Source organism: Mycteria americana, chromosome 3 (assembly GCF_035582795.1).
Source record: "Mycteria americana isolate JAX WOST 10 ecotype Jacksonville Zoo and Gardens chromosome 3, USCA_MyAme_1.0, whole genome shotgun sequence".
Classification (NCBI taxonomy): Eukaryota; Metazoa; Chordata; class Aves; order Ciconiiformes; family Ciconiidae; genus Mycteria; species Mycteria americana.
Genome location: NC_134367.1, coordinates 55,568,987 through 55,594,090, shown reverse-complemented (window position 1 = coordinate 55,594,090; position 25,104 = coordinate 55,568,987). Strand labels below are relative to the sequence as shown.

The 25,104-nt window shown below is 38.1% G+C and overlaps 1 protein-coding gene across 2 annotated transcripts in view; it reads right to left on the bottom strand.

Moving 5' to 3' along the window:
* NT5DC1 (5'-nucleotidase domain containing 1) overlaps positions 1-25,104 on the bottom strand; it is a 159,149-nt gene that overhangs the window by 108,469 nt on the left and 25,576 nt on the right. The gene's annotated exons all lie outside the window — the stretch shown is intronic.

The following is a 25,104-nucleotide window of genomic DNA, read 5'->3' as shown; positions in this document are numbered from 1 at the left end:
AGAGAGATTTCTAGCCTGAAGGCAGAAAGATAAACCCTGATGTGTTTGTCACCTGTGGTGACCTGTGTATGAACCAGTCTTCTCTGTTCGTTTCTTTTACTATAATGAGAAAGCATAATCCAAAGGAACATAAGGAATAATTTGTATGTTGAATACGAATATAGGAATGCTACTGGAGAGTGCTGAAGCTGCTTTGATAGGATGTCAGGGGTGTGCTGCAGTAAGCAAAAAATTCTTTTCGACCATGGAGTTCTCAGTCCACTACATACATTTGTGCAGTTCCTCTGTCCTACTGAAATAAGGAATTGGACATAAGGTTGTTCAAAACGTCATGCAGAGATATTTTATTGTTATGATGAACCAGCTTAAAGCAAAATTTCATATCGGTTATTATCTCTCACAACCACATTGCTCTTCAGTTATGGAAAAGGGTTAATTCTTCTGCTTTCATCAAAATATAATGTCTCTTGTCCATTACACATAAATCTTTGACAATTAAAACCAATGGAAGATAGTAGCAGACTTCTCATATTTCTAACAATGACATAAAAGTGCTCAACAAACAATTCCAACAAGGTGCTATTTTCATTTAGTTCTATGTAGCCAAATCGACTTCAAGAGATATGGCTTGTTTCCATTTTATCCTTAAGCATACACAAACAGACAATGCAATAATTACATATGTAATTATGTGATACCATATACAGAAATATTATTACATATAGGAAATGAGAAAAATAAATGTAGATTTTTTAAAAAGGCTATAATAAAATAAGTTGCTGACAATAAAAAATTACAATCTGAACAAAATTAGGAAAACCAAAAGAAAAAAAGACTCACAAAATGTGACAGTGACAGTGTCAGTGACAGTTATGTAACAGTGACAAAGATGTGCAAAGGAAAGAGAAATAGAAGGAGCAAACTGTGTTACTCAGTTTTAGACACAGACATATGCCTTGTTCCTTTTTATAAGGTGTTTGTGGAAATCATATATTTCTGTATTTCGTCATATAATTTTTAAAATGTAAGTTGAAACTCAAAATGCAATGAAAAAAAAAATCATTTTATGCATTAAGCATTACAAATTAAAAGCTATTCACAGACCAGTTGACCTGCCATAATTTGTGGACTTCAGTCCTCAGGCAAACAAAAGAAAAAGAACTGCATTCCAGCTTCAGAAAAACCAGCGTCCTACCAGGCTAAACTCAAACCACTGTTAATAATTTAAATATTTTTTCCATCTTCAGTGTTAATATGAATTTTACTCTCTTTCTTTCACGAACTGCTAAGTAAACAAAACAGGTCTATGGAAGAGGATAAGTTCAAATAGTTCTCCTTATAATAGAAGATAATGATTTATTGTAAGTCTACAAATAATCAACAGCCATCTGCCAATGTTATCTTACATTCTCAACTAGGAAAAAATACACTTTCTCTACTACCACAGAAAGCAGTTCCATATTTTAATACTTTGACTTCAAATAAATAAGTAGCACTGTTCCTCCCTACCCACTTTAAAACATTTTAATAGACCTTTCAACTAGCTTGGCACTGTCCGCCTCTTGTACCACGTCTGCTTAAAGCTCCTGCAGCCAAAGTAAACATGTTGTGTTTCATGAGCAAAGGCCAGTTTGGAAAGAGAGATTTACTAGTTGACCATATATAACTAAGTTGGAATGGCTAAATTAGTGATGGGAAAATATTTCTTAGTCTTCTGTCACCTTTTCCAGGTTGAAGGTTGCCCTCCTTTCTCTCTCTGACTATAAATACACATACACACACATACATACATATAAAATGTAATTTGCTTTTAGTAAGAGAAAATGAAGACCATATGAAATAACGAAACTGAGCCACAAACTTCCCAGCCTTTCACAATAATATTTAGAAGAAAAAGGATTTCAGGGAAAAACACATTACAAAGTTTTCCCAACAAAAGATTTTTTGAATGAAAAGTGCTTTTAAAAAGAAACCCAGATTTTAAAACATTATTGAGATTTCTTTCCATTTGTGGGGGACAGAGGAAATTTAGTTACTGAGGAATATAACGACATTTTCCAACAGCTCACTTCATCAACCATGTCACTTTTACTTCCATTCACATAAAACCAATCACATCTTGCATATAACTGCTTCCGCTGCTCTTTCAAGGCATAACAGGTCGTTGCTAACATTGCAGTATTAGGACTGTAAATCAACGTTCTACATTTTCCTTAGGCTATTTTGGAAGCTTTAACTAATCCACGACAGGGTGAAAATTATGCATAGATGAGCTGGAAATTCATAGACTGAACTAGGTATCAAGTTGTAGCATCACTAAACAATTTGGACACTTCCTTTTTTTTTTTTTTAATCAATACCTACTTTAGGCAAATCCATCCTCTACTGAATTAAATCAGGCTAGTATAAAACACCTAGCTGTAGCCAACGTTGCAAGTATCAAAGCTGTGGTTGGTCCTCAAGCAAGACATATTTATAGTGTTTTCTGTTCCTCCACATTTTTTGATGTATAACTATACCTATTGATCTAACTAGAAAAAGTAAAAAAGCCTTCAGGACTGATTAGCTTGGACTTATTTTTTTTTTTAAATTCTCATCAAATTCACTTTTGAGTCCCCAAATTAGTCTCTTATAATAACGCTGGCTGTTGTAATAGTAGATACTACTTCTCCTAACCCATGTTTGGAGGCTCCTCCTGCTGTAAATCAGCCCCAAAATATTGCTTCTATCAGTTGAGCATCAAACATATTTTCAAAAGATAAACTGTCTTCTGTGACTCTTGACCTTCTTTATGGAGGGAAAAAAAGCACCATGATACTAACCAAAAAGATAATTGTTCTCTGAATCATGTGAGCAGTTTGTGTGACTATATGGGGCTGTTCGTGTGCTGTAAGCAGAACTTGTTCAGCTGAATCAGTAACTAAAAGCATGAGTCAACTTTTGAGCTAAAGAAGGTGGCTCTTATACTATTATCTGGACTAGCCTTTTTAGGAGACAAAGACTAATGCTACCTACTGTCACTTACACAAATATTTAGCTGTTCACATTGTCTAATGTGTAAAGCAGGGCTTTTGATATATCTGCATTTCCAGAATACTAACAGAAACTACGTCTATTTAAAATGAGGAAAGACAACAGCTCTAGAGTTCTTCTTGGGGATGAGGCTGTGGGGTTTTTTTGGTGTTTTGTTTTGGGTTTTTTGTTTGGTTTTTTTTTTTTTAATCTATGCGAGTCATGTAGGTTATGGTAAAATCTGTGTTGATACAAAGGAAGCATTTATTTTCTATGTAGAAGGGGACCTTTAATTCATAAGGACTCTTGTCCTCTTTTCAGTCTTTACTGTTTGTAAAAACTGCAGTAGCTCCGATTTCTCAGAAAAAACGTATTTCATATATAACTTTAACTACAACAGATGTTCTCTGCTAAAAGGAAAATATCTGCTTTTCCAATGGGTGTGGAAGTATTTATCTTTCACTTTCTTTAAAATCGCTCAATCACCAAGTGAAGTTCTAGGAACACAGTGTAACAGACACCAAAGCTGTTGTCTCTGGATCCACTGCTTCATAGCACATTCCATAATCAGTTATGCATATTTGTTACAAACCCTACCATTTGCCACATACCAACTACCATATTTTGCAGCTCAGAATGAAGAAGTTCTTCTGTTCAAAATCACAAGCACACACAATAGGATTTCCAGCCTCCCTACTCATCCAGCTCCAAAGCCACTTTCCCCTAAGCATCCAACAGAGAACTGCTGCATGGAGGAGGCTCCTGCCAATTCCCAGCTTTGTATGCTCTGGCATTTTGATGGAAATAGTTTGGTGTTTCTTCACCAAAGAAGTACTTTTCCCTTTCCAGCAGCATTCTTTTTCCACTCTTCTCATATTCTGTAATGGTACAACTATTTCTTTTTGCTGTAATTTGATAATTTATTTTTAGGTGACCAGAACTGGCAGTTCTACACAATCTGTTGGACACAGCAGAGATATCTACACAGGCAAGTGCAACCAGACTCTGCTTACACCCTGGGCTGGCTGCATACAAAGCAGTAGTGGCCTGGAAGCAGCTGCATTAGCATGGATGTCCCCTCACTAATACATGTATCAGTGCTGAGGTGCTTCACCACTCTAGGACAATCACGTAGCTTCCAGCTGAGGCCTGCTTCACATCCAGCCGGCTTCTGCAGACATGCAAGTCTGGTGCCAGCTGTATAGACATATCCAATGTGCTCAGACGTCCAAATATCAAAAAGCAGAATTTGCTTTGTGTAGCTGGCCAGAGGCATGAAATATGCTAAGGAGCACCCTCCTGTAAATCTAGAGAAGAGGCAACCTCCCAATAACTCAAATGGAACTATAACAAACCTAACAGGGTCAACTAGACATTAGCAATGGAAGATGTGATGTAGTACTTGTGAGGTGTTAATAATGACAGTCAGAGGAAAAGTACAACCTGCTACCACGGTCTCAAATAGAAATCGGTGTCCCAAATTTATTTGTGTGCATTTGGCAAGTCACAGAAAGGGTTTTATATCCACTCTCCTGGCCAAAAAAAGGGAGCTGTTTTGGTGTCTCTCAGCAGAACTTGCCAGATGCAAGTTCAGTCATGCATCCGTCAATAGAAACACTGTGAAATGCTTCATGTGGGTCATGTAGGCTTTGGGCCTGCCAGGCTTGACAGCATTCCTTTGTTGACTTGTATTTGCTGCCACAGTCTTATTTCTACCTTGGCCTTTCCTGTTTAAACTCATTTTCCAGCTTGAAAGATACACTTCAGACTAATTTAGCAGACTATCCTAATAGAAAACCTTTGACAAGGGCAGGACTTTTGTCAATATGGACAAAGTCAGGATCCAACAGACTCTGCTTACAGACGCAGGGGGCCAGTCTAGACATTTGCTCCGTGAACAGTACAGTCTGTCATTGTGCTGTCCATCATTTGCAAAGGAGAGGAGTTTTAGTGTATAGAGCCTGAAATAATTTCGAAACTACTCGTAATTTCACTTTTGGGAACAACCCTGTTCTGAAGCATACCAAATGAGTTAACTGAGCTCTATACATAAAAACATTAATTAATAATTCTCAAAAGAAGATTACATTGTTTAAAACTGTTTTGGAAAAGAGAAAAGAAAAAAAGAAGATACCTGAAAAAGCAAAGATTTTGATGCACCTAAGGGTAAAGTCTCAAGAACAGTTCAAGGAATATTCCTCCTTTGATAAGGAAAAAAATACTCCTCTTTCTTTTGAATTTGCAGATAAAAAAGTTAAATAGAATTTTTACACAGTTTTGTTATAGCTTACCTAGCACTGATAGATATCGCTTGGATATCAATTAGTATAAAAGTTGAATTTTTACGTCAGGAACTAGTTGAATTCACAGATTAGAAACAAATGGTTATAGACTTTCTATGTAATTTCATTATTTTGTCTGGATTCATTTTTTACATCACTTTCCAAAACTAATGAATATTTTGTAATAAAAACTTAATTTATTATTTTTATATGTGGCCTGAAAATGGTGTTGGAAACAAATACTGAAAATTAGGTGATGCTAGATAACTTTTCATCTCCATATACACAAAACATACCTTTTATAAAAAAAACATATTTGTAAAGTTTATTTGTGCAAGTCTATTATCCAATTTGTATACTTACATACAGCATATGCAGATAGATATATATATGTAGATATTAATAGCAACACGTGCTGTATTGAAAAGATTGAATAGGTATCATATCCAAACAAGCAGAAAGAAGACAGGATAAAAATCTGATCAAAAGAAAAAGAAAGATATGAAAAAAATGGAACCATTGAACTAATTTTTAAAGCAGTATTTGAGAGAGATAAAAAAGTGTTCTTAAAATACTAAACTAAGAAGAATCAAGGTCCTTTGGAGATATAGGACAGATCGTGTGTCTGAAGTAGCCATCTCTGATAGTTCCTGATGCTCCCAAATCAAAACAAGGCCATATAGTTTTACAAAGTTCAATTCTCCTTGCATACTAAAATGGTATTGCACAATACTAATGCAAAGTTCACATTTAAAAGTAAAAAAAACAACAATGAAACCAAAACAAAAAACCCCCGTGCCAAACATTTGAAAGATGTGATAACAAATCATCTAAAGGGAGCTCCCCTACGTGGTGTGAAGAAGGAATTCTTCTCCTGAGAATCAGGAGCAGTGTGTGAAGCAACCGGAGTAACCCACAGCTAAATAAAGGCTAGGATGTTATGCCCTTAAAGATATGCTTTGAGCAGAAACAGAAGCTACTGGGCAAGCTGCTTTGGCTTGTGTTATGACAGTCGGAATGAATTATTGTAATGACCCAGTCTGGCTTTAGCCACTGAAAGTACTTAAAATTATGTTTTGCTCAAGGGAGAATGAGCTGGAGACACATGTCAAGACTCCAGAGAATTATTGGGAAACCTGGTAGTGATTTCTCAGATAGCAAGAAGGCTCTTCAGTCTCACCAAGTTTAAATAAAATTGAAGAAAACAAGTGACTGAGCAACTGCAAGAAGAAACCTGAAACGAGTGGCATATCATAAAAATATCCATATTTGTTTCCTGCTGGAAGAAGCTCCTGTCAAGTTCACTGACATAAACACAAGAAAAGCGCCCTGAATTCCAAAGCTGACCTGATTGAACAGGAGGCATTTTTGGGCTGTCACCACAGCAGAAACATTTCATCACAAGCCTGAGCCACTCTGCAGCTTCTCAGAGCTAAAAGCCAAGAAGCAGGTTTTTCTTTTTTGTGCGCATACAAGCAAAATGATTGAGAAATTTAAAACTTATTTTTTATCCAGTACATCCAGGCTAGCACTCAAACTCAGATGCTTCAGTTCTGCTGAATGGGAAAGATGCTATTTAAGATGAGACAGACTGAAAATTCTGCTCTCAGACAGCATGACAGAAATTATATAATAAAATTAGAAAATCCAAAGCTTTCACCTTGATTAGATGGTGATTCCTTCTGAAGTTTCAGGATTGCTGGCTTTTGTCTCAGGTTGCATTTTTAGGAACACATTAAAAGTGAGTCAATGGACAGACCAGCATCTTTGGTGGTCTAATGCTGATTATTGAGTTTTGGATAGAGTGTTTTTGAAGAGATGTAAAATATGGCCTAAACTATGTGCTAGTTAAATTATTCTATTTAAAAGCAGTGATTCTATGTCAATATGGTCAGACAATTTGCAGCAAGAATATAGTGTACAATGCAGCAGTTTCTTACTATGTAAAGCCTCTATTCTAGCCAACTTCAAAAATGTATTTCTTTGTCTGGACCTCATTTTTCAAAGAAGAACTCTCACCCTACTTATGCTGCTTGGCTCCACGGAACCCCTGCTTGATCATGCATGAGCATCAAGAGCTGATATAAGGAGCAGCAACAAATTCTTCCACCCATGCCATGCTGAATGGCATAGAAAGAACACAGTAAATAGTACAAGGAAGCATCAAATACATGGAGAAGCAGACAGCAGAGCTAAAGGTATGGATGATGGAAAGAAATGCATAAGAAAGAATCACTGAAAGACAGAGATAAGCCTTCCTTTCTAAAATTTATTGCTTGCATGTTTTATGTATGCAACGTGCAGTGTTCACATTTCTAGTTAAAAGCTGTCTTCTCCATTTATACCCACTTCCACCAGCCCAGAGAGTCTTCAGGAGAAGAAATCCTGCAGCTCTAAAAAGCGTGAAAACACATTCTGATGTGCTGTTGGAAAGAGAATAGCCTGAAAGCAAAACAGGTTTCCTTTGTTTTTTCCTTACGGTTTGCTATTTTGCCTTTTGCAACCTTTGGAAAGCAACTTCCAAGAACTGAGAGGCTGAGAAAAAAATTAGCTGTAGAGTAGAGGAAAGGGAAAAGGGGGTGGTCTTAAAATGTATTATTTTAACCTTAATTGTATTCTACTAAAAAAACCAACAACTACAAAGCAAAACAAACCAACAAAATCCTTTGCTGATGTAAAGTATATTCATATCAACGTAAGAAATTAATTTTTTACAGTGAGAACAATCAGTCACTGGAACAACCTCCCCAGGGACATGGTAATGTCCCCATCACTGGAGGTTTTCAAGATGCAACTGGACAGAGTGCTAGATAATCTCATCTAGTCTCCCTTTCCCACAAAAGGTTGGACCAGATGATCTTTTGAGGTCCCTTTTAAGCTGTGCTGTTCTAGGTTGTATGATTCTATTGCATTCTATGATGCCAGATCAGAATCTTCTGCTGCTGCAATGTGTCCCTCTATGCTCCCAAAACCAATAGGTGAAGAATCAGCATGGATCATAGATATGACAGCACATAAGTTTATATACTTGTTAAATGCCGTTTAAATTACTTTGCATAACAGAACACTTCTGAAATAAGGTCTTACACTTTGAAGCAAGACTAAAGTTTGCAGTACAAACAAGATGTTAAGCAAGCATTTTCTGGCTCTCTGAATAATCTTTCATGGTTTTCAGCAGTCATCCAGCTTCAGCAGAAACAGAATAGAATAGTTGCCTCCAATCTGGTCCGATCCATAGCATGCAAATTAGGCAAACATCCTGGGGAAGGAGACATGCTTTAAGAATTTAGAAGTGACCAAAATGGGTCAAATCAAAACATCTGTCTATTCTACTGTCCTGTCTCAAACAGTTGCCATAAGCAGATGCTGAGGGAAGGGTCAGGCAGGGAAAGTACATAACACTTAATTCCAAAGAAATAAAATTAAACCGCCCATCTTCCACTGCCTAACTGTTGTAAATACAAACTATAATACAAATGCGGCCAGCTGTGTGATCTCATCCTCCTCCATCAATGAAGGTACTTACAACTACATTTTAGGAAGGTTTGACTAAAATGTGGACAGCACCTGCTGTGATTTAGTCCTTTTGGGTGGTTCTGCCTACAGGGAGCGGATGCCATCCATCATCAGTGGGCACTAAGGGACAGATGCAAACAGAGATGCAGGCATTACAGAGCATTCAGTACCGAAGTCCACTAAACAATGGACAAAACAGAGCAAGACACTTAAGGATGGATTTATAACTTTCTGTATATTGAGTGCCAGAATGCCTCAGTCAGCCACCTGGAGAAAGGCATGCATCTGAAATCTTATCTCCAGCTTCATCTGAGGACAGCAATTAGTTGCCTCTATAAAAGTGGTATTCAGAGCATGAAACTGCCTCCACCACTTAGGACTGAGGCTATCTGGGGCATGGGCTTCGACGTCTTACTGCCTAAATGGAGGTAATTTTGTGAGTACTTCAAGCACCTACAAAACAGCTCAAAATGTGTGGTGCCTAACAAGGCAGCAGTTTTTAAAGGGATCAGTTTTACTGATCTGAGACAGCACCCTTTGCAATAGCCACACCTATGCAAATCCCTTTCAGTGTTATATTTTCCAGTAGAAACTAATCCACACTTTGTTTTCAGAATTAAGAACTTCACAGAATCACAGAATCGTATAGGTTGGAAAAGACCTTTAAGATCCAGTCCAACCATAAACCTAACACTACCAAGACCACCACTATACCATGTCCCTAAGCACCTCATCCAAACGTCCTTTAAATACTTCCAGGGATGGCGACTCAACCACTTCCCTGGGCAGCCTCTTCCAATGATTGATAACCCTTTCAGTGAAGTAAAATTTCCTAATATCCAGTCTAAACCTCCCCTGGCGCAACTTGAGGCCATTTCCTCTCGTCCTATCACTTGTCACCTGGGAGAAGAGACCGACCCCCACCTCTCTACAACCTCCTTTCAGGTAGTTGTAGAGAGCAATAAGGTCTCCCCTCAGCCTCCTTTTCTCCAGGCTAAACAACCCCAGTTCCCTCAGCCGCTCCTCATAAGACTTGTGCTCCAGACCCTTCACCAGCTTCGTTGCCCTTCTCTGGACACGCTCCAGCACCTCAATGTCCCTCTTGTAGTGGGGGGCCCAAAACTGAACACAGTATTCAAGGTGTGGCCTCACCAATGCCGAGTACAGGGGCACAATCACTTCCCTAGTCCTGCTGGCCACGCTATTTTTGATACAAGCCAGGATGCCATTGGCTTTCTTGGCCACCTGGGCACACTGCTGGCTCATATTCAGCCGGCTGTCAACCAACACTCCCAGGTCCTTTTCTGCCTGGCAGCTTTCCAGCCACTCTTCCCCAAGCCTGTAGCGTTGCATGGGGTTGCTGTGGCCCAAGTGCAGGACCTTGCACTTGGCCTTGTTAAACCTCATACAGTTGACCTCGGCCCATTGATCCAGCCTGTCCAGGTCCCTCTGCAGAGCCTTCCTACCCTCCAGCAGATCAACACTCCCACACAACTTGGTTTCATCTGCAAACGTACTGAGGGTGCACTCCATCCCTTCATTCAGATCATTGATAAAGATATTAAACAAAACTGGCCCCAACACAGAGCCCTGGGGAACACCACTTGTGACCGGCCGCCAACTGGAGTAAACTCCATTCACCACCACTCTTTGGGCCCGGCCATCCAGCCAGTTCTTTACCCAGCGAAGAGTACACCCGTCCAAGCCATGAGCAGCCAGTTTCTCCAGGAGAATGCTGTGGGAAACGGTGTCAAAGGCTTTACTGAAGTCTAGATAGACAACATCCACAGCCTTCCCCTCATCCACTAGGCAGGTCACCTTGTCGTAGAACTTCAGTGCTTAGAGAAATTGATTAAGGCCTAAACAGTGAGTTTATTTTTATGAGTATGGGGCTAAAAATTCTGTCAGCATGCCCTCTTTTCTTACCTTCTCATAACCTGACCAAACTAGAGTCGCTTCTACCATTTATTGCTGAGCAGCCACAACTCCTGCCCTTGGAGCAACTCCGTTTCTGCTGTTCTCTGGTCCCCTGACACTGGCTCCTTCCTGACTGGAAGGGGAGGTAAAACGTATCCCTAATGTTCCGAACTACAGATCCTGTCTGACAACACAGGCCTCCCAGACGACCAGAGCACACACAGTAATCCCGAGGCCTCTGGGAGAAGATCTACACCTAGCTTACCTATGAAACAAAACTTTCTGGAAGCATTGTGTTTACTACACATGAGCACCATGACTTCGCGGTACACAGTACAGCAGGCAGCAAGGCCAAACCTCTTTGGACAGCACTGGACTTTTGGGCTATGTCTAAGTAAACTAAAAGATGACAGTATGAACTGAGCACACTGATATACGATCACCTGTACTTTTATTTACCATTTTAGCTACTGCCACTGAAACAGCAGTGGTCATATATATATGTGTGTGTGTGTGTGTGTGTGTGTGTGTGTGTATAAATATATATATGTGCCATTGGCATCCAAGATTCCTGTCATGAGGGCACTAAGAAAAGTTGGAGGTCTGTATAATCGTGAAAATCCTTAATATCTGCCTAACCACAAGATCCAGGAGGAAACAAAGGGCAGGAAAAAAAACCCAACAAAACAAAAAGCCAAAAAATAACCACAGAAAAAAGGCTAATAGTTATATTCTGATTACTTCGAGAGGTGAAACTAAAGAGTGATCACCTACGCATATGTGTAGAGCTTTAAAACTCTAATCCTTTCTCTGTACTTACATGCTGTAATGACCAAACAGTTTCCAAAAGCATCTTACAATCCCACCCCCCACAAAGGGATGCACCCCAAAAGATGTATTGATATTCCTAACCATACTTATGGTCCTCTACAGATTATTCTGATATACATATATATAGGAGGATACAAGATTAATAGTCCAATGGGCTCCAAAACACAGAATATAGAAAGCATTTCTAAGTCCTCATACTGAAGGACAATAATGAAAAGTCAAAGCAAACATTCTGTACTAGACTAAAGAAAACGAATGCCAAACCTTGGGAAAACAGAATTCAAAAAACCAGTTCTTACCAACTTTGCCATTGTTTTTTATACTTCAGAAGTAAAAAACACTGTTCTTCAAAAAGAGCCAGGAACATTGCAATACTCATCTTTAAAAAGTTCTCCAGATGCAAACTTCATAAATGATTGGGATGAAGAAGAGAAGAAATCCCATTGGGAAGAGATGGCAATCCTGAAGCTGGTGTACTGGTGAATTTAAACTTTTCCAAAGCATTAGTTTCTTACTCTTAGGAACTGTTTGGCAAGAGGTTCTCAGAGGAAGGTAAATATTAGTAAGGAGAGACAATGCAGAGATAACAAGTGATCATGCTTTAAATTATAGAATTATAAAGGACACATATGAAACATTTGTATTCTTGGCTTTTTTTCTTGTGAAGATTTCGTCTGAATTCATAGTAATTTCATCTTAATACACAACACTTTCAACACCAGTTTTTGTAGATTAAACAGCTTTTAATAATAATATTATGTCTTTAATAGTAATCATAATAAAAAGTAAAGACTATGAAAGTAGGTTTCCTCAAAACAAAAAACTGGTGCCCTGAATTGTAAAAGCATAAGAGAAAAGAGCTTAACCATTAAAATAATTACCTGATGTTATAACATGGTTTGCTTCATCTCTAGTGGGAAGTGTGAGGTTTCCTCAAGATTAGGTTTTCAGAGAATTAAAATATTGCCAAATTTTCGCCATTCCAACTCCAATTTCTTATACCTCAGGCCTTTGCTTTTTCAGAAAGATTTAAAACTGTTTGTCCATTCTTTAATAAAAATATTAGGAAAAAAATGTCTCTACCCTGGTTCTGTACAACCGTCTTGCAAAGCAGCTTCAAGTCCTTCATTCTTTCCATAGGTTTGGAATTTGTCATATATTGGTATAATGTGAAAAATATCCATTCCGCCACTGCCATGAAATTCTATACAATTATTACAAATTTCCGATTGCATTTGCACAATAAAGAGTTATTAGAGTCTGGCAGCTAAAGGCTCCAAAGCGGCTATCTATACATTCAGCCCCTGAGACCTCACACCTACTTAGCCACTTAATGGACCACTCTCCAAAAGAAACAGACTGGGTTTCTTTTGGAAGAGGCAGTAGCAGAATATAACCATGTCTGCTTTGTCCTCCAAGCACAAGAAAAGAAACTTGACATGCTTCTTATGTGCCTTCCAGGCACGTGGCACAAATGCAGAGGTAGAGGTAAGTGCTGAACTGTGGGCGTACAGGGAGCTGGTAAAGTTTTGACAGGCCATAAGCTTGACTGGAGAAACTCAGAACTAGGTTCTTAGCCTCTGTTTATAAATTCATTTTCTTTTAAATACAGATTTGGGCCATACATATCCTTTAAAAAACATCAGAGGCCTGATCCATGTTTGCATAAACCAGTGTAGACCCCACTGCCAAAAAAAGGAATATTTTACTTCACAGGCCACTGTGCAGTCATCTTAAATGCAACTAGATGCCATCAGTCCTTGGTGATAAGTTGTTTGTTGAGACCTGGACAGCCCTACAGTCCTTTCCTGAACATACGTATAACTGAGGACACAAAATGTTTCGTTTCATTAAACATTTTAGATGTAGGCCATAAAATAACACAAACACAAAATGCAGTCTTGTTAACTATCACGTTTTTTGCAGTCGTATCCATGCAAGTATTCAAAATAACTGCCCACAGCTATTAGACATAAAAAAGCATGTGCATCTATGCACCTGAGGTGTCATCCTGGTCCTTCAGGTAACCTAGGAATAAAGAACTCCAAGGACAGCATGTTAACAACTCAGGAGAGAAGCTCCCCCCAGGGCTTTGAACAAACAGCCCAAGGCAGTTTTCCATCAGAACAGCCAGATGGTAGTGCAGCCCACACTATCTTTCAGGAGAAGGACAGTTTAAAAATATTGAAATGTTAACTTGCTCTCTACTCTTGAAGTTGCAGAAGTCACCTCTCAACCAAAATAGATATTCTGATCCTTTACCTCTATGACTGTTTTTGACTTTTCATTCTCAAAAGACCAAGGTCCTGCTTTCCTATGAGACTATTTAGCCCTAACTGGGACATTCATAGGTAGTATCACTGTGACAGCTTCTAATGAAATTCTCTAGAAACTACAGATTGGTTTCTTAGAGAATATGAATCTTTACAGCAAGGTCTTTCTCTGCTTCTAAAAGATGATCTAGTAGAAGTTTAAATATTCCAAAGCAGTTTTAGAAGGAACATGACAAAACCATGTCCATTACCCCCATTATGTTTGTAAAATAGATCTTCCTTTGTCAATGCAAAAGTTTGTCTTCTCTTTATTTGGCATTTTTGATCCCTAGAAACTGGAAAAGGTGTTTAAACTATCCTATACTATTATTTAATAGTTTTTTAAGGCTGTCCAGAGATTATTTCACATATCAGATAAATTCTGCTCATGCTCCTGCCAGCTCTCGGTTTCCCAGCAGTGTTGACACTCCCTACATGACTAGCCTAAATATATTTTCCCTTAAAGTACATGCAAACTATTGGTGCACAAACAAACAAAAAAACCTGTTATAAATGACATGAATGTCTCAGGGACAGAGTACTGCATGAAGGCCTCAGAGGGAGAAGTCTGCCAGAAACTTAGCATAGTTCACATAAACATCCTGCGGTCATCAGCACAGCCCAAGGTGGAATCCAACTCTGAAACCCAATACAATTTATGTACACAGGGCATACCAGAAAAGATCTGGATTTAGACAGGTATAAAAAGGAACCAGGAAGAAAATACGCTAGTGATGTTAATTTTACTTTTACTTACTAATATGTAGGTAAGCAAATACATCCCACCATAGGTCTATAGACACAGGAGGTCTATTTTCTGAAACAATAAGCTCTCTCTGAATGACCTAACATGCATTCTTAGTGACTTAATATTTCAATGGACAAACAGTGTTATGTTTAGGTCCTGAAAAAAGGAGAATGTTTAAAGATGATCAGCTTTATATAAAATTACTTCAACCTGGTAAATGAAAGGGTTCCAATCCAAAAACCAAATTCCAAATCTCATTCCTGTAACGTACACTGTATTTGCAGATGGCTCTTCTGTATATAAGGATCATTTTTGATTCTACTGCATCTAATTCTAATACTGAAGTCTATTTCTCACTTATCAAAAAAATGTGAATTACCTTTAAAAAAAAATAGCTAGCATGCAGAATGAGATTGCAAATATAAAGACAGAATTTTGCCTTGTTTCTAGAGCAGAATTGAATAACCAGATACTAATTGGGTAAGCCATGCAATGGCAATAAGGCAATGTTGAACTGACTTTACCAGACCTAATGCTAAATGATGTGATGACACTAGCATGAATAAAATGTATCAAGCAAAATGTAGATACCATATCAAGTAACAGCATTCATTTTAGCCCTAGCTTCCCAGATTCCACACTTTTTTTGGCTGAAAAAGAATTTAGAGTAACATGGCAAGCTGTCTCAGAACCTTCAGGGTTTACATACATCCTCCCTTATTTTCTACATGTTAAAAAGCCCTCCTAATCATCATGTAATTTTTTTTTCTTCTGCAGACAAATAGTTATACTAGCTCTCAAACTGGAATCTACAGCTTGTGGGTGGCCAAATCTTTGCACCATTTGAATAGTCTGGAATATATGCTAGGGAAGACAGCCACTTGGTTAAGTTACACCCCTCTTCATTTCTGTCCGAGGTGAATCTGTAAAGAGCTCCAAGATATTTGGAGTAAATGTTCACTGCAGATCTTGATCAACTCTAACTCCCTTATATTTCAATGCTATAGCTGCAATGATTAGATATGTTCCCCAGCCAGGCAAAATATATTTTAAAAAATACCATTTTAAAGCTCTAATCAGAAAGACAGAACTGATGCAATTTGGATGACAGAATTCCTTTGCCACAGGTCTTCTAAAGTTAACTTTCAAGCACTGTAGAGACCTACTAAATCCATTCAGTAGTGAGAATAAAATGAAATGAAACTATAGCAGTTTCATACTCAAACTATAGTGAGTTTCAAACCTCAGTCACAGCAGTATAATATATAGCAAAACGAGTATACCCATGAGTATGCCCAAGATGCAAATGCACAGTACACAATCTCAGACTAGTCGTAGATGGAGATTGCTCATTTCCACAACAGCTTGGAGCACAGTGCAAGCTAACCACAAGGCATTTACCCTGCCTTTCCCTCTGGTTTTGTAGCAGCTCAACACAGGTTGCCAGCCAGACTGCTAAGTAGAGTAAAACTGCTTCAGCTTTTCAGCACTGAAGTCCAACAGCCTGCATACAGCCAGAAAGGCTGGGTTCAGGCCCAGGTTAAGGCACCTACATTTAAGGCGGTTTAGTTTCCAACTTGGCTGTACCCAAACACCATTTATTTCTCTTGAACTTGTGTATTACATAGGCTTATGTTCACCTATTATAGTGAACTGCTCAGATGTCTTCCCCAGTTCATGAAAGTTTGATCAGAAAACAGATTAGGTGAGCACCAGGAGCTGCAGTGTCCTCCCTCCTTTTCTTTTATCTTTTGTTTATAAAGAAACCCACAGGTTCTACAAGAATTCCTCAAGAAAGATGTTGCATGAGATAACCACAAAATTCAGACTCCACATCACAATCTGGACTATGTGACACAGATAAATGACTCCTTCCCTCCATATCCCATTTCCTATCCTATAAGACTCTCTTTCTCACCCACATTTCAAGGTTCTAACTCTTTATCCTGGTTATTGCAGATTGGTGGAAGACTTCTTCCACTCCAGACCTGTAGCAATACCAGCATGTCAGAAAATCTTCCTTGAAATCTGGTATCCATCTTCTGCTGTAGCATATGTCATTGGCAGCAGCTCCTGACAGCAGAGCAGCCTCCTCCTTGCTTATGGACCACGAGCTGTTTAACAAAAGGGTTCCCAGAAACTTTACCTTTATCTAGATACCTAGCTAAGCTACTGTCAGAGAAAATGTTTCAAGAACAAAAATTGGCTGTTAGTTACAGATCACACAGAAGAAAATGGCTCATTTGTTAATGAACCAGATGGGGACCTAGCATTTGTGGATTCAGTTCCCTGCCTCTCAACTTCTCTGATCTTTAGTAAATCCATTAAGGTTTAAACACATTCACATTACAGCACTTTAACCACATATAATAGATGCAGCCATTACCTTTCCATAGCTATATTCTTAAGCTGTGACAATTACAAAGTCAAAGGTATAGTCAGTTTACTGTGAATGTCTGGAAAGGTTTAATGGCTTCAGTGGAACCTGAACACCTAAATCCAAGAGTAACACACTCAAAATCCCAAAACACTTACTTTCTGCTTGCAAAGTTACTCACTTTTACTTCTGTATACAGCAGAAATACATCAGGCTTTAATCCATTAATGCCATGGAGATCCTTGCTTACATCTCACCATCAATGGGTGCACAAGTCATCTAACATCACCTCCAGCAGGCGTTCAATTTTTGGTTTTATTTTTCCACCATTTACCACAGTAACAGCAGGGTCAGAAAGTATCACCACTGGAAACAAGCTGGCAGTTTGGTCAGGTTGTCTGTCATAAGTTCAGGAGTACCTATCCTTCCCTGGTATCGGGGTAATTTTTTGTATCAGCGGTTTGGGAAGTATTTACCTGGTCCACATATGAACCACTTTTATATAACTATCTTTCAATCCTCAAATCTTTGGATGTGAGAGCCTACTAGTTAAAGTACTTCAAAAAAATCATCCCTCATATTCATGCAATTTTTCTCTTATGAAATGCAGGAGACATTGAAGCTTGTGGATTTGAGTAAGGTAATACGGTGTCACCTATAAAACTTTGCAGCTCTGATGCATTTTCTGTAATAATAAAAGCAGCCAATTCATTAGCACTTTACTACAAGCACGTAATTATGACTCTCCTCTATGACAATATAATGCTTGTAAAAATCCCATCTCAGATCAGTGAGACTAAAACCAGTCCTATTAATAATCATCAGGAACAATTAGGCTCCATGGACTCAAGCTTATTTTGCATAAGGGAGAGAGTATAGAAAGTTTATATGCACCCACCAACAGAACTTTCCTAAATTTCAATTTAAATAAATGAAAAGGAAACAGCAATATTTAAAATACCAGACTTAAAAAAAACAAACAAATTCCTTATTTTTAAAGTGAACTCAGACAACTTTTATTTGTTCTGGCTGTAAAAGTCTGGATTTTTTTTTCCTCCCCACCTTTGGCACCTGTTTTTAAACATGAAAGTTTAAAAACAACTCTGTGCCAATTGTCCAAACCACAGCAGGTATTAAGGTCAATGAATGAGACCATTCAGCAGGCTGACTACCTGCTCCAGCGAGTACTCTTGAAAAAGCAGCTCAGTTACACCTATTTTTCACCAACTATTTGGAAGATTCCCCTAATTATGGAATACCTGAGGGAGCTGCTTGAACTTTTTCACCTTTGGGAAAGTAGGGGTAGTTCCCACCCTTCTTTTACCATGGCTTGTACTTTATTCACTGTTGTCTTTATTCACTGTTGTCTATTCACTGTTTTCTGAAAGAAATCTCAAGTCCAGCAGGCACAGAGGTAGAACAAGATATTAAATACTCCAATAAAAGTCAGAGAAAACTAGAGCATGAATTAAAGAAAACATAAAAATACACCACCCCCCCAAAAAAAGACTATTTAGCATTTTTATGTTTTTATGTGAATGCTCTTTCTGCTCTCACATACCAGGTTTTTAAACCAGATCATCAGGAACTTACTAAAAAAGAAAGAACACTTGCAGCAATTTTTAAAGACCAATTATATATTTCAGGTGTTTAAAATCATTTAACACATCCTGTGAAATTATCTGGACCTATGGAAAACAAGCTTTCCTCCCATTACTCCCAGGAAAGTTTGATTGCATTTTAGTCCAAATCAAATTCTTACTAATTCAGCTTACAGAAAAGCTTCATAAACCATTGTATTGACACAACTGAGAGTGCAGTCAACATCAGGCAGAAGGCTGAAAATGAGCATCTTCAGGTGAAAGGAACTGGAAACCTCTTTACCTGGCTATGTTTAAGCAGTTCCAGGAACAGTTTTGTGGAACCCCCTCCTCAAAATCCAAAGTCAAATTTTCATATTTGCTTAGGCTATTCAGTGGTCCGGCCCTTTGAAATTTTTTTCCCCTAAATTGTGCACAAATTTAACTGGATAGTTCTGTTCTTCCTCTCCATTAGAAAGATGCAAGTCCTGCCATCACCTGCATGTTTACATTTTTAAACAAATCTAGTGAAAATCCAAACTTTAAATATATAAATGATTATACTACTTAATCAGAAATGCATTTGTGGGAGAAAGGATGAGTATCAATATACAAAAATAGCTTTGTGTTTTCAGTATCTTGAAAACTGATTGGTTTTCATTTAAAGCCATACAACGGATATGAGTTTCAAAGTAATGCATTCATTTGACCAATATTTGTTGTTTTTACTTTCAGAGGCAGGGGAAGAAGGAATAAAAATGAGGAAGGAATAAGGTCAGGCCAGCAGCATACCCAAGGTACTGGAAAACATCTTTCCTAACACCAGTACTTCTGTTTGGTATGTTTTACTCCAGTATCATAAATTCTCTAAGGTGGGTGAAGATTACCTTATCTTCACACAAGCATAATGAAACAGGGCCACAAACAATGTTGTGTTGTTAAAAAGCATTAATCAATAATACTATCTGACGCTGAGAAATGTATAATCATAAATCCATGTCAGTCTCAAACCTTTCTCTACAACCTATGTGAAACACATCTTTTCCTGAGGTTTCAGCATGGTTATTCAGTGCCTCTGCAAGTTAACTCAGTCAGAATACAACTATAAATATTTAACTGGGTGTCATCTATTTAAATATACTGCTATATTAAATAGAGTTCTTGTGATCAACAGTTACCTGAGCTGAACAGAACAAACTGGTCAGCAGTCAGTCAGTTTTGCAGTGCCAGAATAAATACAGACCATCTTTCCATTACTACTTGAAAGCAGGACAATTATTCAACCACAATTACAAGTGTTAGAAGTACAAGGGCTTTAAATCTATAAAAAGACGAATACAGGACTGTAGGGGTAACACAGTTTCTTTTGTTTTGTTTGTTTGAAGAGAGGATTGTTTATTGTATCTCAAAGGATGAAGATGGATAGGACTGCACAGACCCACAGATTACCTCAACAAGCATCTATTAATTACAAAAGACAACATGCCTTCTGAAACTCAAAAGAAATCTTACTTATTTTGCAATTAGCAAGGTAAACATTTTCTTCACAAAGATGTTTTCTAGTCCCATGCAGTCCAAGTGGCTAGTGTTGGAACAGAAAATACCCTCCATGTAAACACAAAGTAACAACGATTACAAAACAAAACAAAACAAAGAAACAACATCAAAACACAGAACAAACAAACCCCAGACTTCCCACAGCTACTGAATTCACAGATTTTCCTGCTTCCTATTTCTTTGGGTGCATTTGACTGTGAGCAGTAAGAAGCTGAAAAATGTCTGTATTAGTTTTCCCCATTAAGAAAGGTACAGCGGAACACTTTGTTCCTCTGCACTCCCATTGAGGGGATTACCTGGCTGCTATCACCGGAGCATGCAAACACTCTTCAGCATCGTGTGACAGAAAGGGAGAGAGGATGGTTTTAAACCATGGAGTTGAGATGATTTAGGAGTTTCCAGAATGTCATAAAGTGCACCACAAACTAGGAAACCCAGTTTCTCCTTTAATTTCATGGCAAGCTTTCAAACTTCTCTTAGAAATTCCTAAGCGCCTTTCTTCAAGAACTTAAAATTGGAGACTGCAGAATTTCTTCACCAGAGATGGTGCTACAGGCTATGAGAGTCCATTGCAAAATGGTAGCAACCATGAGTTTTGGGTATGAGTACTTTAATAGAGGAAAACTTATCACAGACTAGGGTAGTGTCTTCAAAGTTTACTTCAGGCAGGTAACAAAATTGGAACTGACAACATCAGAAAGCACTTGTCATAGATCCTGAGCTATAAGAAGCAAAACAATTGTGTCCTCTTAACAGTGTTGAGATTTTATATCATCAATAAAAAGTTACTCGAAATTTTTCAGACTAGTTTTTAAACTACAAGAAAAACCTCCCACCAAGACACTCTTGCCTCTTCAAAACTGAGATTACCTAGCCAAACAAAAGGAGTAACACCCCCCCCCCCCCCCCCCCACCGGATTCTTTGGGTACCATATTTTAACATAAAAAGTAATTATAAACTACAAACATTTCAGGATTAAAACTAAAAGTCAATTATTAAAAATAAGACAAATTCCGAGTTAAAGCTGTGAGTTTTTAGTTTCAAAGAACTTACAGTTCTTTGAAACTATCTAAGCACATGGGTTGTGCTGAGATGGTGTGGAATCAAGATTACATACTCAAGTCAAAACAATAAATCTTAACATATTCACACAAAATCCTCAGTATCAGGAACATAATTTGCCAGTTCCCAACTACCGTAAGGGCCTAGCCCAGCCTTTCTCTGAGTTTTGCTTCTTTCTTTTTTTTTTTTTTTTGGGGGGGGGGGGGACGGCAGCAGGGTGTGTGAAGGGGAGTTGTTGCTTGTTTTATTACAGTTTATGCTTAATTAAGCTGTTCCACATTTCTTCCTCATAAGCAGTTGCTTATTGTGGGACTCATTCAAGCCCCTTTGCGAGTAACTTGCAGGATAGCGGTGAAAGTCAGTTCCCATTTCCCAAAGCATGGTGCCACTTCCATGTCACTTATACATGTGTTTCCACTCTGTGGGAGTAAGATGCTGAAGAAACAGGGGATTTTGGAAAGCATGTGCAAGTGCATGCTTTCTAACAACATTCAACAGCAAACTGAACATCAGTCAGCAAATACGATGAAACACTGCAGACTGCTGCAAACGGCATTAAAGACTCTGATTCCAGTACCTACTTCATATGGTCCAGAGAAACTCTATTTTGAGTCTTTTTATTGCCGTTAAACTTAGGACTTAATCTATTACATAACTGTTTTGAAGGAACACTACCATGAGTACCTTTACATGGGAAGAAGCAGCCAATACATAACTAAAAAGCAAGTCCTGGAGTGGTGCAATGGATCCATGTCTCACACCATTATTCTTGACTATTAGGGTAGTGGGACAGGGGGAGCAGGGGGCAGTGAAGATACCTTCATTTGAAAGTCAAGACAACTTTCTAACTGCATAGCTACAATACGAAAGCGTCTGAACATTTATACTTTGAAAACAGGTATGGAAACAACCTTTCTTGTTTAAAATGTGCTGTAACTGTAAATAAGGATACACAAGAATGTCTACTGCACATGTATATTTGTACGTGCAAATATATACCGAAGCCTGCCTTTCACGTGTGTGCTTAGAGCTAAACGCACGTTAATGCTCTACCAATAAAAAATATCCACAGCAACAGGGAAAACATACAAAAGAAGTGAACTCCAATTCTACCTCAATTTCCCACACCCACAAAAAACAAAACCTCAAACCCAAGAAGTAGCATAAGATAGCACAATAGGGTGGAGCTCAGGTTAAACACAAGGACAAGGCGTTTGCCTGTATATACCTTTTAACCCCACAATCATCCCTATTTACACAGAGACACACAGAGATTATTCACCTTCCTGGCCAGAAGGAGCCTGCTGGCAGGAAGTGAGGCTGCTGGGCAAATATCAGTGTACATTATTGGTGCTTTTGTAACATAAGTGTGCCTGCTGTGGGGGTATTTATGAATTAGGCTAGAAACTAGCATGAAACTGTGTGTGCATAAAACTGTCGCCTGCTGTTCTTAACTTTCTTAACCAAATATTGTCAAATTAGCAACAACCGCATTTCCCACTAAGGGCTATATATTTAAATGTTTTAAAATCAAAAGCTATTTTTGGATTTATGTGAACCAAAAAAAGGAGCTGAAGTTGTATTTCTTCAAGGAGGAAATAAACTCTATGCCCATACATTTGCTGCCTCTGTCAAAAGTGGATGACTGGATTATCATTTGAATTTAGAGAGAATAATTTTTAAATTAAGCACCTTGAGAAGTTAAACAACTTGAGGACAAAGCTTCCTTCTTCAAAAGATTAAAAAGAACTGAATGCACGTAGGGGAGAGTAGAAATGCCATCTCAGACACGCAAACATTCTCTGAAAACCACTGACCAGATGGGACGTGCAAGCTTAATGGGGAAAGCAGGCTTCAGTCTGAAGACCTCTGCAGCAGGAAGGTTTATTTACAAAAATGGAACATCGTGTTGTTTAGAGGATGGCTAGGAAGAAGAATAGAAGAAAAGAACTGTTCAACAGTACATTAAATAAATGATTGCAGCAGTCTTTAAACCACCACATTAATACAGCCCTCTAGTAAGCAAAGGTATTGGCACAATTGTAAGCAGAATAGACTTGATGGTCCATTGGTCTCTTTCAGTACAGTAACTTGTGTTCTAGGATATTTGCCATAATACATAAAAGCCAAAAAAGTTGTTACTTGAAGAGTGTGCAATTAAACAAAGACACAAAGCAGGTAAAATTCAGTCCACGTTAACCTGTCATTCCACAGGATAGACACACAGTTCAGGGCCACCAGCTCAGTCTTTTGGTTGGAAAGGTAACAGGTGTCCCTTCTGTACCTACCATGCATGAGAACTCACAGTAACACAGGTTAGTTATTAGTATTCCTATAATATAACATGCTAATACCCTTGCCTGATTACAATATTTCTACAACTGGTATTAGGATGCATACGTGTTCTTCTGCATAGATATTGTTTGTACCTGACCAAAAGGCTCCCCGGACAGCTTCCACAAATGGCATAAATTAACTTGAAAAATAAATACATGCTTGCTTCATCAGGACAGAAACTTGTAGCACATGCTCAGCTTCCTTTAATAACACCACAGATATAATTTATCTTTATTTTTCCACTAATCTTTGGTACAAGGGAAACAAAGAATTTCAAACACATCCAAAAATCTAACTCCTACAAGACTGAATGCCACATAACAATGTCAAAGAAGTCTGCAATTGGCAAAGGAGTTTTAATACACAGATAATTTATATATAGGTATTTTTGCTGAGGATGTTTGATAAAAGCAAAGCGCACTATTTAGTTCTACACTTTCATCCTAAATGAGAAAGGTTTGTTTATTCTCTCTTATTTTGCCCTTCAATCTTAAATAAAGTTTCAGTTACAACAACTTAAGGACCGAAAAATTACTGCCTATTTAGTACTGAACACTAATCAAAGTGATACTGAAACACTGTAAGATTCCATTATTTATTCAAAAAAGAAGTCACAACGTGTGGATACAGTCTACTAAGCAAGATTAGTTTAACAAACTTTCTTAATGGCTAAAACCAACCTATAGTCTGAAGGGAAAAAAAAAAAAAGATAGGCTGTAATCAAGTTTGATCCACCAACAGTAAAGCAGCAATAGTTTACATTTACTAAACTGAAACCATTTAATAGGAACAACATGCATCTAGTAAAAGTACAGCAATAGCTGCATTTCACTGAACAAACCTTAAAAAAAGTTAATTGCTGAATGCAGAAAAGCTCAAAAAAGCCCCACTAGCCCCAAACATCAGCCTGTATTACACTTGTGTATTTAAGCAGTATGGATTTCAATACATTTGTTACAACTAGATACAATGAAGTTCTCATTGTGTAAGGTAAGCTTGCATTTCAAGAATTCATAATACAGAAACCCTACTTGCAGAATACACCATATATGTAGTACTGTACCTCCAGCATCAAACCAGAAGTTTAGAAATATAATGTGAAGACAACAATCTCCTAAAACAATAACTGCTTAAAAGTAATCTCCAGGTTCTCACACAATTCGCTTATTAACATCTTAATTGACTGTTAAGTTCTCCACTCTTATCCCAATGAACAGTTACTCACAAAAGTAGTCTATCAAGACTTTAGTGGGCTTCTCCTGAAAGTAACAGCTCACTGAAGTTCAAAGTGTATAGTTCTTTCCATAAACCATTTACAGAAAAATCCAAATGAAGCACTTAAAATCACCAACCTTACTTACAAGTTCATGATTTTTTCCAATGTTACCTTTCTCAGTTCTAAAAACAGAGGGGCCATAAAATTTTAGAAAATACAAGCTATGAGCAATACAATTTCATCAACAATAAGAAATACAAGGGAAGAAGGAAAAAAACCCCAACAACTTAACAGGATCTAGGATGACTGCCCAAAATAGCTTCCTCCACCCCCAAAAAACACACGTATACACACAG